Source organism: Gopherus flavomarginatus, chromosome 4 (genome assembly GCF_025201925.1).
Source record: "Gopherus flavomarginatus isolate rGopFla2 chromosome 4, rGopFla2.mat.asm, whole genome shotgun sequence".
In the NCBI taxonomy this organism is placed as follows: domain Eukaryota; kingdom Metazoa; phylum Chordata; order Testudines; family Testudinidae; genus Gopherus; species Gopherus flavomarginatus.
This window is the reverse complement of record NC_066620.1, coordinates 47,831,680-47,846,994: the sequence shown is the minus strand read 5'-3', so window position 1 is coordinate 47,846,994 and position 15,315 is coordinate 47,831,680. Positions and strand designations below refer to the sequence as shown.

At 50.1% G+C, this 15,315-nt stretch overlaps 1 pseudogene; it reads right to left on the bottom strand.

Annotated features, from left to right (window-relative positions):
- The window catches only part of LOC127049827 (spermatogenesis-associated protein 7 homolog), a 131,209-nt pseudogene that overhangs the window by 92,803 nt on the left and 23,091 nt on the right, over positions 1 to 15,315 (bottom strand).

Sequence of the window (15,315 nt, the reverse complement as noted above, 5' to 3'; positions counted from 1 at the left end):
GTCTGCGTTGGTCCCCATCAACCCCCACCAGGTTGTGTGGCTGGGTTCCGAGTGGCAGGGGTTCCAGGCACTGCTCTGCCTCAAGGGACCATAGACCTTGCGAGGAGAGTGGGCCACGTCGAGACCAGGATAGATGGCACTGGAGGTCCTCATCTCTGAGAGGCCATTGTAGCCCATCGTCATACAGGCATCGACGCCACCCCACTGTAGCACCGCTCCCGCAGTTCTTGGCATCGATCGCCGGCACCTTGCCGTCATGGATCTGCCCACTGGAGCCAATCGCTGAGCAACTGCTACCGGTGGTACTCCCACTTCTCCATGACGAGATCACTCTCTCGTAGTCGGCATTGTTCCCAACACCATTGCTCCTTCTGGTCCCAGGACAGCAGCAGGTCGTACGCCAGCCCAGCCTCCCTTCATAGTCATCAGTCGACAGGACAGGCTAGTCAGCTTGAACATCCTGCTCTGCCAGTGCCACAGCAGGTGCAGTGGCACCAGGCTCCTTGGCCGGCACCGTGGTACCAATGGGCACTGTGGCCGCCGACGCAGCCCTGGTGGTGGCTCGCTTGGTGGCCGGTGCCTCGGAGGGACCGCTGGCTTCTCTATCTCGGCCTCACAGAAAGGACTCGGTGGGGCATTCATCTCCAGTTCTGTGTCAGGATAGCGACCAAGTGGTGGGACCTGCAGCACCGGTGGGTATTGCACCCCCATCATCATCCTTCCCTGATGAGGTGATTACAGCCCCTCCTCCATCTGTTCCGCAGAAGGACTCTCAGGCCTGCCAGGAACTGTTGAAAAGGGTAGCATTGACCCTCAGCCTTCAAGCCGAGGAGGCTGAGGAGCTCTCGGACTCCCTCTTTAAATCCTCTAGGCCTCGGTGCCAGGCAGGGTGGCCCTCCCATTCCACGAAAGAGTGGCGAAAATTTCAAATGCCTTGTGGCAAACTCAGGCTTTCTTGCCCCCCATCTCTAAGAGGGTGGAACGGAAGTACTTTGTGCCTGCCAAGGGGCATGATTACCTGTACACTCACCCTGCTCCCAACTTCCTAGTGGTTGAGTTGGTCAACCACAGGAAGAAGCAGGGCCAACCAGCCCCTACTCCAAAAAATAAAGACTCAAGGAGGCTGGACTTATTTGGGAGAAAGGTTTATTTGTCCTCGGGTTTCCAGTTAAGGGTGGCAAACCATCAAGCCCTCCTGGGGCAGTATGAGTTCAATTTGTGGGGCTGTCTACCCAAATATGAGGACTCCCTCCAGGAGCATGACAAGAAGGAGTTCAAAGCTCTGGTGGAGGGTACAGCGGCTGCCAGGGCGATCCAGCAGGCAGTGTCAGATGCCGCGGCTACAGCTGCACAGTCCATGGCCTCCGTGGTGTCCATGAAGAGGGCATTGTGACTCCTGCTCTCTGGGCTGTCCAGAGAGGCACAGAATTCCTTGCAGGACCTTCCATTCGATGGCAAGGCCCTGTTTGTGGCACAGATATGAAATTGCATGGCCTGAAAGCTTCCCGCACAACACTTAAGACACTTGGCCTCTATGTCCTGGCTCTGGCCAGGACCAAGTTTAAGCCTCAGCAGGCTCCCACCCAGGCTACCCTCTCTAAATATGAGCCCCCTTATAAAAAGTCTTGGGACTATAAGGAATGCTCACAGAGGCAGTCCTGGTCTGCCCCCCAGGCAGGGCCTTCCAAGGACAAACAGGAGGGAAAACGTCAGTTTTGACGGGAAGCCCAGGGGCGACTTACCAATTCATACCAGGGATCCACCCAGTTGTGTGCTTTTCTCCCAGAGTGGTCGTGGCTGACCTCAGACAGTTGGGTCCTCAACACCATCTCCCAGGGCTACACCCTACAATTTACCTCTACCCCACCCAACCATCCTCCATCCCCATCCCTCCTGGGGGACCCCTCTCATGAGGCCCTGCTCAAGCAGGAGGTTGGGCAGCTCGTTGGCCTAGGAGCAGTGGAAGTGGTGCCAGCAGAGTTCAGACACAAGGGATACTACTCCCACTATTTCCTTATCCTGAAGGCCAAGGGGAGGCTCAGGTCCATCCTGGACCTGTGAGACCTGAACCAGTACATGATCAAGCTAAAGTTTCACATGGTCTCTCTGGCCTCCATCATCCCTTCCCTGGATCCTGGGGACTGGTACGCTGCCCACGAAATGCATGTCTCTGGTGGCGGTCTAACTCAGACATCGTGGGATTCAGATCTTCCCCTATCTCGACGACTGGCTGGTCAAGGGCAGCTCCAGGTCACAGGTGCGGGTTCATGTGGTGCTCCACCTGTGCATGTGTACCACCCTAGTCCTGTTGGTAAATGACACCAAGTCCATGTTAGTCCCAGTGCAGTGCATACAGTTTATTGGAGCAGTCCTGGACACGACATTGGCCACAGCCTCCCTCGCACCAAACAGATTCAAGACCCTAAAAGGGCTCATAGACATAGTCACAAGGTTTCCCACGATCACAACCAGAGCATGCTTGCAGCTCCTGGGTCACATGTTGGCGTACACATATGTGGTTCGCCAGGCCAAACTCAGGATGAGGTCCCTCCAGCTCTGGTTGGCCTCAGTGTTCCCCCAGTCCAGAGACAGGATGGACAAAGTCCTCAAAGTGCCCGAATCAGTGCTTGCCTCCCTACAGTGGTGGTCCTCCCTGGGAAACATGCTCCATGGGATCCCGTACAGAGGTAGGCTGGTGGAGCTGGTGTCCGACGCGTTGGACTTGGGGTGGGGAGTCCATGTGAGGAACGTTCAGACCCAAGGTCTGTCATCTGTGCAGGACCTTGCCCTGCATATAAACGTCAAGGAGCTCAGGGTAGTCCAGCTGGCATGCGGCCTTCCGCTCACACTTGGACAGCAGAGTGGTTAGGGTTCTCACGGACAAGATGGTCTCGATGTTTTACATCAACAGGCAAGGAGGGGCCCGCTCCTCTGCCAGGAGCCCTCAGGCTGCGGGACTTATATATAGCCCATGACATTTGCCTACAAGCCTACCACTTACCAGGCACCTGGAACTTGTGGGAGGAATGCCTGAGCCAAGACTTCTCATCTCAGCACAAGTGGTCACTACACCCAGAGATGGTGCATAAGATTTTCCAAGAGTGGGATACTCCACAGGTGGCCCTGTTCACAATTCAGCAGAACCACTGATGTCCCCGCTTCTGCTCCAGGGGAGTTGGATATGGGCGCCATCTCTGATGCCTTCCTCCTATCCTGGTCGGACCAGCTTCTCTATGCCTTCCCTCCAATCCTGCTGATTAGCAAGGTCTCGGAGAAGTTTAAAAATGGACAGGGCCCAGGTCCTCCTGATTGCCCCGGCATGGCCCAGGCAGCATTGGTACAGGACTCTCATGAGCCTGCAAGTCGTCCCGCCATGGCCATTGCTATCCGTCCTGGACCTGCTCTCCCAGGACCAGGGCCGCCTCCTCCATCCCAAACTAGTGGCACTCCACCTCACGGCTTGGCTGCTCAATGGTTAGGCCAGGAGGAGAGGACGTGCTCGGAAGGGGTTCAGTGCGTCCTCCTGGAAAGCAGACAGCCTTCCACGTGTTGGGCCTGTGGTCTCAGTTTTCCCAGTGGGCAGCTTATTGGGGCGTTTCACCTGTGGCTGCTCTGATCCAACTCATTTTAGACTACCTCCTTCACCTTAAAGCCCAGGACCTAGCGCCCTCGCCCGTCAAGGTGCACTTGGCGGCCACATTGGCCTTCCACCTGCCGGTGCAGGGACACATGGTATTCTCCCATGCTATGACTGGTCGATTCCTCAAGGGATTGAATTGTCTCTTCCCTTACATTAGGCCCCCAGTCCCACAGTGGGACCTGAACTTGGTGCTGGCCTGGTTGACAGGTCCCCCGTTTGAGCCACTGGCTACGTGCTCCTGGTCGCACTTCTCATGGAAGGTAGCCTGTGGCAATTATGTCAGCTAGATAGGTCTCAGAGCTCAGGGCCCTGACCTGCAAACCCCTGAACACAGTGTTCCATAAGGATAAGATCCAGGTCCGACAACATCCTTCATTCCTCCCCAAGGTGGTCTCCACCTACCACATAGGTCAGGACATCTTCCTGCCGGTGCTCCATCCCAAGCCCCCTGTGTCCAGTGAGGATTACCGCCTCCACATGCTGATTGTGCGACAGGCTCTGGCCTTTTACCCGGAACAGACAAAGCCATTCAGGAAGTCCTCGCAACTGTTCATCGCCTCGGCCGAGCGCATGAGGGGTCAGCCAATCTCTACTCAGCGGCTTTCCGACTGGATCATCTCGTGTATTCATACCTGTTATGACCTGGCAGGGATCCCCCCTCCCCCACTGCCACTGATTATAAGGGCACACTCAATTAGGGTTCAAGCCTCATTGCTGCCTTTTTAGCCCATGTCCCCGTACAGGACATTTGTAGGATTGCCACATGGTCTTCCGTTCAGACGTTCACCTTGCATTATGCGATCATCTCCCAAACCAGGGAGGACACCGGGTTTGGCAGGGTGGTACTCCATCCTGAGAGTCTGTGAACTCCTACCCACGTCCAACAGATATAGCTTGGAATCACATATTGTGGAATACACATAAGCAACCATTCGAAGAAGAAAAGACAGCTTTTCCGTAACTGGTGTTCTTCAAGATGTGTTGCTCATGTCTATTCCACATCCTGCTCTCCTTCCCCTCTGTCGGAGTTGTCTGGCAAGAAGGCACTGAGGATGGGGGTAGTGCGCAGCGCCCCTTATACTGCGCCATAGAGGCACCACTCCAGGGGTTGCTATGGGCGCTCCACTATGGGTACTGCTAGGGGAAAAAATTCTGGCACTGGTGCACGTGGTGAGCACACCCCCCCATTGTGGAATGAACATGAGCAACACATCTTGAAGAACACCAGCTACAGAAAAGGTAACCGTCTTTTATAGCTCATTCCTGGTTCTATGTTTCCTAGATAGTTTTTCTGATGTATAATAATATGCATCCTTTTTAGATAAGAAATATTCTGTACCTGCATCCACAGAAAACAATACCCAGCATCATTGTTGGATTTAATAGAGGCAGGAGGCTTTCTAGATTTCCTTTAGCTAAATCTGCATTGCTAGGTAGAAAATTCTGAATCTCAAGTTTTTAAAGAGATTGGACTAAGCCATGTTTAAAATAATTCATTCACAAACTTTACACAGATGATGGAAGTTAATCCAGAAATTAGACTCTGTTCAAACATGAGTCTGAAAATTCTGCTTGCCTTTTCAATAAGCAATGGGACTACAGGTGCTTAAAGTTACACACCTTAAGTGTTTTGCTGGGTCCTATGTGCAAATCTCAATGTAGGCTTAATATGGGGCTACTAAAGATACCTCTAATATCTTTTAACTCATTTATTTTCTCAACTTAATAAAATGTTTGAAGATTTAAAACAAAACAAAAAAATCCTCAGTAAAATTAGCTGATTTGTCACTATGCAAAAACTGAACTACTTCCCCTTTCTTCAGCCTAACTCCCAATGCATTGCCCGAGAAGATACTTCCCCTGGGTCACAGTGAAAGCTGTTGCTTCTATTTAAAAAAGAATTAATGTCAAAGCTTGTTCGCCAAGCATTGGAAACATTATAGTGCCTATAATGAGCCCTGTTTTTCTCATGTTAAACTAGATAAGCCACCAACAACTCTCCCAAAGGAGAGACTAAGAGGAAATCGTTGAAGAGTTACTTTTGCTTCTTTAGAACAGTTATGTCATTTTACAAGTCGTTTCCAGCTCAATTTAGTCTAAGGAAAACTGGTGAAGCTGGAATACATCTCTCAAATAATATCGCAAACATTAGCTTCAAGCCCTGAAGAAGAGCTCTGTGTGGCTCAAAAGCTTGTCTCTCTCACCCACAGAAGTCAGTCCAATAAAAGATATTACCTCACCCACTTTGTTTCAGCTTCAAGATACAGTTATCTGCTTTTTTAGCATGGCTCTTTGAAGAGCTCTAGCAGGGCTCTTTGAAGTGAGAGCAGTGCAGTTTTTGATTGACTAGGCCAGCGATTAGAAGCAGCTGAGTGAGAGGGATTGAGTCACCCATCCTAGCTGTGTGTGGGTCCCATAATTTAAAAAGCACACAGGCTCTCAGTGGGAGACTAAGAAATGTTGCCAATGGAGGAAGGCAGGAAGGTAGGTATTCTACAAGAAAGAAGCCACAATGGGAGGAAAATGGCATATCGCCGACATCACTGCCAGCTCTTCCTCTGCCTGCAATTGTGGACCCCCCACCAGATAGGCTTCCACTTAAGCCCTAGTTTTGACTCGCTGGAAATGTGGCCTGCATGTCCCCAACGGCAAAAGTCAGGTGGGGAAAGCCATCTGGTGTGAGAGGTGTCTGTTGGTGGAGTTCTTCAGGAAGCAGGTAAGAAAGCTGCAGGAGGAGGCGGCTTGTCTGTGTTGCATCCAGGAGCATGAGGAATTCCTCGACAGGGTGCATGTGGAAACATCTGAGACAGGATGTCAGGTGACTATAGATAACTACAGCAGCACCAGAGAAAGAAGAACCAGCTGCTCTATGGGGAGGAGACTGGCTGCTGGCCATTTTGGTCAATGGACTGTGCTCCACCTCACCCACCCCAAAGGTTTCCTGTCCATAGAGGTGAAGAACAGATATGCTGTACTGGCAACAGAAGGTAAGGAGTAGACCTTAATGGCTAAAGAGGAGCCATCTGCCTCCAAAGCTGGGAGGCTCACAGCCACGGCACCCAAGAGGAGGAGGTGTAGGCTGCTGGTGGTTTGGGACTCCCTTCTGGGGTGGGGGAGGCATCCATCTCCCAACGGGACATGATGACCCAGGAGGTGTGCTGCATGCCTGGAGCTTATGTTTGAGATGTCACAGAGCGGTTGCTGAGGCTCATCCATCCCTCTGACTGTTATTCCATGCTGCTTAACCACATGGACAATAATTATACTTCTCAGTATTCCCCTGCACAGAGCAGCTGTGTGAAGGACTCTTACAGGCAGGTTGTGTTCTCATCTATCCTTCCAGTTGAGGGTAAGGGCCCAGGCAGGGACATGTGAATACTGGAGATGAACACATGGCTGCACAGATAGTGTTGATGGGAGGGCTTTGGGTTCCTCAACCATGGGATGCTGTTGTGGGAAGAAGGTTTGCTGGGAAGAGAGGGGCGTCCACATGACTAAGAAGAACAACAATAGCTTTGCACACCAACTCACCTACCTAGTGAGGAGGGCTTTAAACTAAGCTCAATGAGGGCAGATTACAAAAGCCCACAGGTAAGCATAAAAAGGCAACCTTACGAGAAGGCTAGATGTTGTTGGGGACATGGATAATTATAATAGCGTCTTAGAAGCAACAAAAGGAAAATCAGTGGGGGAATCTGCTCCACATCTTAGGTGTCTATACATGAATGCAAGGATATGGGGAATGAACTGGAAGTATTAGTCCATAATCTAAATTAGAACTTAATTGGAATCACAGAGACTTGGCGGAATAAGTCTGTCATGACTGGAATATCAGTATTGAGGGGTATAGGTTGCTCACAAAGGACAGGCAGGAAGGACCTTTTGTATTATGTATCAACAATATATAGACTTGTTCTAAGGTCCAGAAGGAGATAAGAATGCTTCCTCTGCTGTGTCAGACCATCTCACCAGATCAGGTCCATGGGCTTTCACTAGGTCTGTCAGGGGGTTTGCCCTTGTGGCAAAGTGGGGGATAAATCGTCGGTAGTACCCCACTACACCTAGGAATGCCCGGACTTGTTTCTTGCGACGTGGTCAGGGCCAATTTTGGATGGCCACCAACTTGTTCACTTGGGGTTTTACCAGACCTTTTCCCACAATGTAGCCAAGATATTTGGCCTCTGTAAACCCTACAGCGCACTTGGCAGGGTTTGCTGTAAGGCCAGCTCACCTGAAGGTATCAAGGACTGCCTCCACCTTCTCTAGGTGGGTTTCCCAGTCTGGGGTATGAAAGACCACATCGTCCAAGTAGGCAGCAGCATAACTGTTATGCGGGCATAATAGCTTGTCCATGAGGCTCTGGAAAGAATCCGGGGCCCCATGTAGTCCAAAAGGGAGGACAGTATATTGAAAAAGACCCTCTAGCGTAGAGAATGCAGTCTTTCCCCTTGCAGAAGATGCAAAGGAAATCTGCCAGTACCCCTTTGTCAAGTCTAGTGTACCAGGCACTCCCCAGACGATCCACTAGCTCATCTATGCGAGGTATGGGGTATGCGTCGAACTGGGATACTTCGTTTAGTCGCCGGAAGACGTTGCAAAATCTTGTAGTGCCATCAGGTTTGGGCACCAGCACGATTGGGCTGGACCACTGACTGTGGGATTCTTCGATGATCCCCAACTCCAGCATTTTTTTTACTTCTGCTTTTATTTCCTCCCTTTTGGCCGCTGGCAACCGATAGGGCCTCATTGTTATTCTGGCCCCAGGGTTCGTGATGATGTGGTGATATGTCTCAGTTGTTCGACCTGGTTTTGTCGAGAACACTTCTTGGTTCCGGAAGATCATCTCAGACACCTCATTCTTCTGGTCTCGTGTTAAATAAGGAGACACTCTCATGTCACCAGTTTGGGAGGCTTGTTTTCCTGGATAGTTATGCATGCCTCTTGTGCATGCCAGGGTTTCAGAAGGTTGATGTGATAAATCAGTTCTTGTTTTCGGCATCCTGGCTGCCGCACCTTGTAGGTTACTTCCCCCACGGGTTCAATCACCTCATAGGGCCCCTGCCATTGGGCCAGAAGTTTGCTTTCTGCCGTGGGTACCAACACCATCACCCGATCCCCTGGTTGGAACTGTCGGATTGTAATAGGTTCTCTGGGCCTATTTTGCCTTTTCCAAATGTTCCCGTACAATAGGGGTGACATGGGGTATTCGGTCTCGCATCTGTATTACATGTTCTATTATATTTCTCCCCTCATTGGGTTCCTCTTCCCAAATCTCTTTGGCGATATCTAGTATGCCACAGGGGTGATGTCCGTACAATAACTCGAAGGGGGAAAACCCAGTTGAGGCCTGAGGTACCTCCCAGATAGCGAACATAAGGTAGGGCAGTAGGGTGTCCCAATCCTTTCCGTCCTGACTTACCACCTTCCTTATCATAGCCTCGAGGGTTTGATTAAACCTTTCTACCAACCCATCAGTCTGCAGATGGTAAACTGAAATTCTCAGGGTATGTATATGGAGCAGCGTACAGAGGTCCTTCATTAGCTTTGACATAAATGGGGTTCCCTGGTCTGTTAATATCTCCTTTGGTAGCCCCACTCAGGCAAAGATCCCCACCAGCTCTTTGGCTATTGTTTTAGAGGCCGTGTGCCACAGGGGGACGGCTTCTCGGTAGCGAGTAGCATAGTCCAAAACAACAAGTATATATTGGTGGCCCCAAGCTGTCTTCTCCAGGGGTCCCACTAGGTCCATGGCTATTCGCTCAAAGGGGACCTCTATGATTGGAAGGGGTACTAAAGGTGCCCTTAGGTGGGGACGGGGACTGTAGCTGACACTCCGGGCAGGACGCACAGTACCTTCGCACTTCATGTACTCCAAGCCAGAAGAACCATCGTAGGACTCGTGTCAGGGTCTTCTCTACCCCCAAGTGCCCCCCAAAAAGATGACCATGAGCAAGACTTAATACAGCATTCTGGTGTTTTTGAGGTACTAAGATCTGCTGTACCTTCTGCCCCTGTACTGGTGCAACCCGGTATAAGAGATTCTTCTTCATTATGAAGTAGGGTCCTGGTCCCTGGGTTCTCCCTTCCACGGGGACCCCATCTATTTCAGTCATCTCTTTTTTAATGTTGTTGTACCTTGGGTTTCAGCCTGGACCCGTCCAAAATTTCCTCTTCCGGGGCTAATCTGCCCAAGACCTAGGGGCCCAGTCTCTGTTGCCTCTACTGGTTCAGAAGCGGTAGGGTGGGGGTCAGACTCAGGAGCTTCTCCCTCCTGGGTGGCCTTCTTTTCAGCTGCTTGGGTCCGCCTACCTACGAAAGCAACCCTCTGGCTTTGGACCAGTATTCAGGTTCCCAAGGCCTTAGCTGCCCTCCTTTTCCTTTTCGACTTCCTAACCTGTCTGGGAATGGAAAATAAATCTGGGGATATTTCAGAGAAGAGTGGGGGTTGACAGTCTACTGTGGATGCCTCACTAACTTCAAGGTTCCCCTCTTTCTCCAATCTTCCTACTGGGAGTAAGTCTCCAAACCATGGTAAGTCCCTCCCTATGATTACTGGATATGAGAGATTAGGGACTACATCTGCTGCTACCTCAATAGCGTTCCCCTGAATCTCAATTTTTACTGGGATGGTGAGGTAATAACCAACTGTCCCATGGACGTATGTTATCCCCGTACGCTTAGCCCGCAGCAGCTGATTACACTTCACAAGCTTCCCCGAGACAAGCGTGATAGCATTCCCCAAAGCAACCAGTGCTGTGGTCTCTACCCCATTTAGCTTTACTTGTCTGGTGTATATATGTGGGATTAGTGAGACCCCCACAAGGTGGATTAGGGAGCATGGGTCTGCCCAGTTCCCCAGGTTACACTGCATCGGCTCCTCAGCATTGGAACACTGTGCAGCTATATGTCCCCACTCCCCGCAGGCATTACATCTGTATGGGGCCTTAGGCATTTCCCGGTCTCTTGGTTTGGGCAGCCTAACATCACGATCCTCTTCTCCCTCAGTGCTTCGACTCTTTGTGGTGGGCCTTCAGCCCCTCTCTTTTTCAACCTGTGAGCCCCTGGTTGCCCAGTTACCCAAGCTCTGGGGCTTGGTGCTGCTAGTTTAACCCAGGGTGCCTCTTCCTTAACTGGTCGGGTCAGCTACCTCGCTGTCCTTCGCCTTTCTACCAGTGCGACAACCTCATCATAGGTGGAGGGTTCGTTCTGGCTTACCCAGGCACGAAGGTCTAGCGGTAGCCCCCTCATGTATCGGTTAATGACCAGAACATCTAGTATCTCTTCCAGACTCCGGGATTCTGTTCGCAACCACTTTCGTGTGAGATGGATGAGGTCATACAATTGGGACTGCGGGGTTTTGTTTTCCTGGTATCTCCACTCGTGATACTGCTGGGCCCACACTGCAGTTGTTAACCAAGATCTGTCCAGGATCTCTGCTTTCAGCTGGGGGTAGTCTGCTGCAATCTCTTCAGGCAGATCATAGTAGGCCTTCTGGGCCTCCCCACACAGGAATGGGGCAAGGATGCCAGACCACTGATCTCGAGGCCAGGCCTCCCATAGGGCTGTCCTCTCAAAGGCCAGAAGGTATGCCTCATAGGTGGAGGGTTCGTTCTGGCTTACCCAGGCACGAAGGTCTAGCGGTAGCCCCCTCATGTATCGGTTAATGACCAGAACATCTAGTATCTCTTCCAGACTCCGGGATTCTGTTCGCAACCACTTTCGTGTGAGATGGATGAGGTCATACAATTGGGACCGCAGGGTTTTGTTTTCCTGGTATCTCCACTCATGATACTGCTGGGCCCACACTGCAGTTGTTACCCCAGATCTGTCCAGGATCTCTGCTTTCAGCTGAGGGTAGTCTGCTGCAGCCTCTTCAGGCAGATCATAGTAGGCCTTCTGGGCCTCCCCACACAGGAATGGGGCAAGGATGCCAGACCACTGATCTCGAGGCCAGACCTCCCATAGGGCTGTCCTCTCAAAGGCCAGAAGGTATGCCTCTACATCAATCTCCCACATCATTTTCTGCAGCCAATGACTGGCCCGTATGATCTGCGTCCCATCATGGCCGCGGTTCAGCTCTGTATAGGTCTTTTACCAGGTTTACCAGTTCCTGCAACATAGCTCAGTCTTGAGAAGCCTGGTCCATCAGCAGGCAATTAGTCTCCTGTTGCAGTCATACTGCCTCCTGTTGGGCAGCTGCCTGGACACGGGTAGCTTCCTGCTGGGCCGCCACAGCTTGTATAAATGCCCGTACTAGGTCATCCATTGTGGTGAAAAAAAAATAAACCCTCTACTTTTTTGTTTTTAAAATCACTCTCCTTCTTCTGCCGCGCTGTGCACACCAAAATCCCACCGTTGACACCAGTTGTGACAAAGTTCCTCCACTACCTTGGTGGGTCCTGTGCTTACTGGCAGACTTGCTCACCTTAGTGATCTTCCCCACATTCTGGGTCAACTCCTCCTGTGTTTGACCAGGAGTTGGGAGGTTTAGGGGGAACCCGGGCCCGCCCTCTACTCTGGGTTCTAGCCCAGGGCCCTGTGGATTGCACCTGTCTATAGTACCTCCTGTAACAGCTGCATGACAACTACACCTCCCTGGGCTATTTCTTCATGGCCTCCTCCAAACACCTTCTTTATCCCACCACAGGATCTTCCTCCTGGTGTCTGATAATGCTGGTACTCCTTAGTCCTCCAGCAGCACACCCTCTCACTCTCAGCTCCTTGTGCCTCTTGCTCCCAGCTCCTCACACACACTTCCTCTCCTCTGGCTTCCCCCTCCCTGACCAGAGTGAGCTCCTTTTTAAACCGAGGTGCCCTGATTAACCTGCCTTGATTGGCTGCAGGTGATCTAATCAGCTTGTCTGCCTGAATTGGTTCTAGCAGGTTCCTGATAACTGTAGTGCAGCCCCTGCTCTGGTCACTCAGGGAACAGAAAACTATTCAGCCAGTGACCAGTATATTTGCCCTCTACCAGACTCCTGTACCCTACTGACCTGAGTCTGTCACAGCACCTAGAGGATAATAGGATTATAAGGAATAGCCAGCATGGAATTGTCCAGAGCAAATCATGCCAAGTCAAACTAATTTCCCCTTTTGACAGGGTTACTGGCCTAGTGGATTGTGGATGGGGGAAGCATTAGATATGATATATCTTCATTTTCAGTAAGGTTTTTGACACAGTTCCACATGACATTCTTATAAACAACTATGGAAATGCAGCCTAGACAAATTTATTTTCAGGTGAGTGCACAAGTGGTTGAAAGACCATACTCAAAGAATAGTTACCAATGGTCACTGACACTGGGAGGATGTATTTAGTGGGGTCTCATAGGGGTGAGTTCTGGGTCTAGTACCATTCAAAGTTTTCATTAATTACTTGAATTGTAGAGTGAAGAGTACGCTTATAAAATTTGTTGATGACACCAAACTAGGAGAGGATACAAGCACCTTGGAGGACTGGATTAGAATTCAAAATGACCCTGACAAATTAGAGAATAGGTCTTAATTCCACAAGATGAAATTCAATGAAGACAAGTGCAAAGTATTAACTTTAGGAAGGAAAACTCAAATGCATAACTACAAAATGGGAAAGAACTGGCTAGGAGGAAGTACTGTTGAAAAGGATCTGTGGATTACAGTCATTCATACACTGAATGAGTCAATAATGGGATGCAATTGCAAAAAAGGCTAATATCATTCTGGAGTGTATTAACAGGAGTGTTGTATATAAGACACTGGAGGTAATTGTCCTGCTTAACATGGTACTAGCAAGGCCTCAACTGGAGTACTGTGTCCAGTTCCGGACACTACACTTTAGGACAGATGTGGACAAATTGGAGAGAGTCCAGGGGAGAGTACACAACAAAAAATGATAAAGTTTAGAAAACCTGACCCCTGAGGAAAGGTTAAAAAAAATCCATGGGTATGTTTAGGCTTAAGAAAAGAAGAATGCTGGGGGATCTCATAAGTCTTCAAATATGTTAAAGGCTGTTATAAAGACGATTGTGATCAATTCTTCTCCACATCTACTGAAGTTATGACATGTAGCAGGGGGCTTAAACTGCTGCAAGGGAGATTTAGGTTAGATATTAGGAAAAACTCTCTAACTCTGGAATTGGCTTTCAAAGGAAGGTGCAGAATCCCTATCATTGCAGGTTTTTAAGAACATGGACGAACACCTCTTAAGGGATCATATAGGTTTACATGGTCCTACCTCAGTGCATGGAGCTGGACTTGATGACTTCTCAAAGTCTCTTCCAGCCCTACATTTGTATGATTCTAGATTTCATAATCCTCCTTGTGACAGAAGAAAAAAAAAAGTGAAGTCCCCTTGGAAATACTCTCAATACTGGCTTCTTGGGATGAGAGTTTTGCGTAAGGATGTACTGAGGGCATTATTATTATTATTTTTATTACTGTTGTTTAGACTGTGGTAGCGCTCACCATGTGCCAGATACACTCCACACACACACACAAACGGACAGTCCCTCCCCAGAAGTGTGTACACTAAATGGATGCAAGTCGAGAGAAGAGGTTATGGCTAGGCAGCAGGTGTACTAAGATCACTGCCTATCATCCCTATATTGTCTCATAGGGACTTACGCTCCCCCATCTATCTGTACTCACCTGTTGTCTCTTGTCGTATACTTGGATCATAAGCTCTTTGGGGCAGGGTCCATCATTTTGGTCTGTGTTTGTACAAAATAGGGTCCTGGTCCACGACTAGTGCTCCTAGGTGTACACAGAACAATAATAATGACCTATCAGCAGAGACACCACAGTGATGGCTGCCATACACATTGGTAGAGCCTCTTATTTGGGGTTTTTTATTTAATTGTGTAATTATCCCCAGCTACCCTCTTACTGAGTGATTATTTCTGTTGAGATTTTCAGGGATAACCCTGCAGGAGGAGCTCTGGCAGGCACTGGGCCTGAGGCAGCTCCCAACCATAGTGCAGCCTGATTCTCCAGGTGTGAAAAAGCAATGTGTCTGCTGCATTCCCCTTCAGGGAATGCAGCATACGTTCCCCTGTGCAGGTGGCCAGCTTTGGTGGGTACTGTGGGGGAACCTGTTGTGAGGGGAGTGGCCTGCTCTGTGTCCCCCATGTTCTCCACCTTAGGGGCCTTAACAGGCAGCAGTCCCTGTACTAAGAGAGTACATGGCTCTGACTGTGTCCGGCTCTTGAACAAGAGGCACTAGGACTGGTGGAGGTTTCTTGCCTGCCTTCATGAAAGGACTGCAGGACTAAACTCATAGCCCTCGTCCAGACTAACCCGCGGCATCGGCGGGTTAAAATCGATTGCTCGGGGATCGATATATCGCGTCTAGTCTGGACGCGGTGTATCGATCCCCGAGCGCGCTTACATCGATTCCGGAACTCCATCAATCCGAACGGAGTTCCGGAATCGACGCGGAGAGCCGCGGACATCGATGCCGCGCCGTCCAGACGGGTGAGTACCTCGATTTTAGAAATTCGACTTCAGCTACGTTATTCTCGTAGCTGAAGTTGCGTATCTAAAATCGATTTTAATTCCTAGTCTGGACGTGGCCATATATAGTGAGCATGTGGGGTAAGGCTGGGGGGTGGGATACACTTAAAAGGAAATTTCAGATGCAGAACAAATTTTCAATTGTTCCTATAAAGTTGCTCCAGGCAAAGATCCTAAGCTGGATT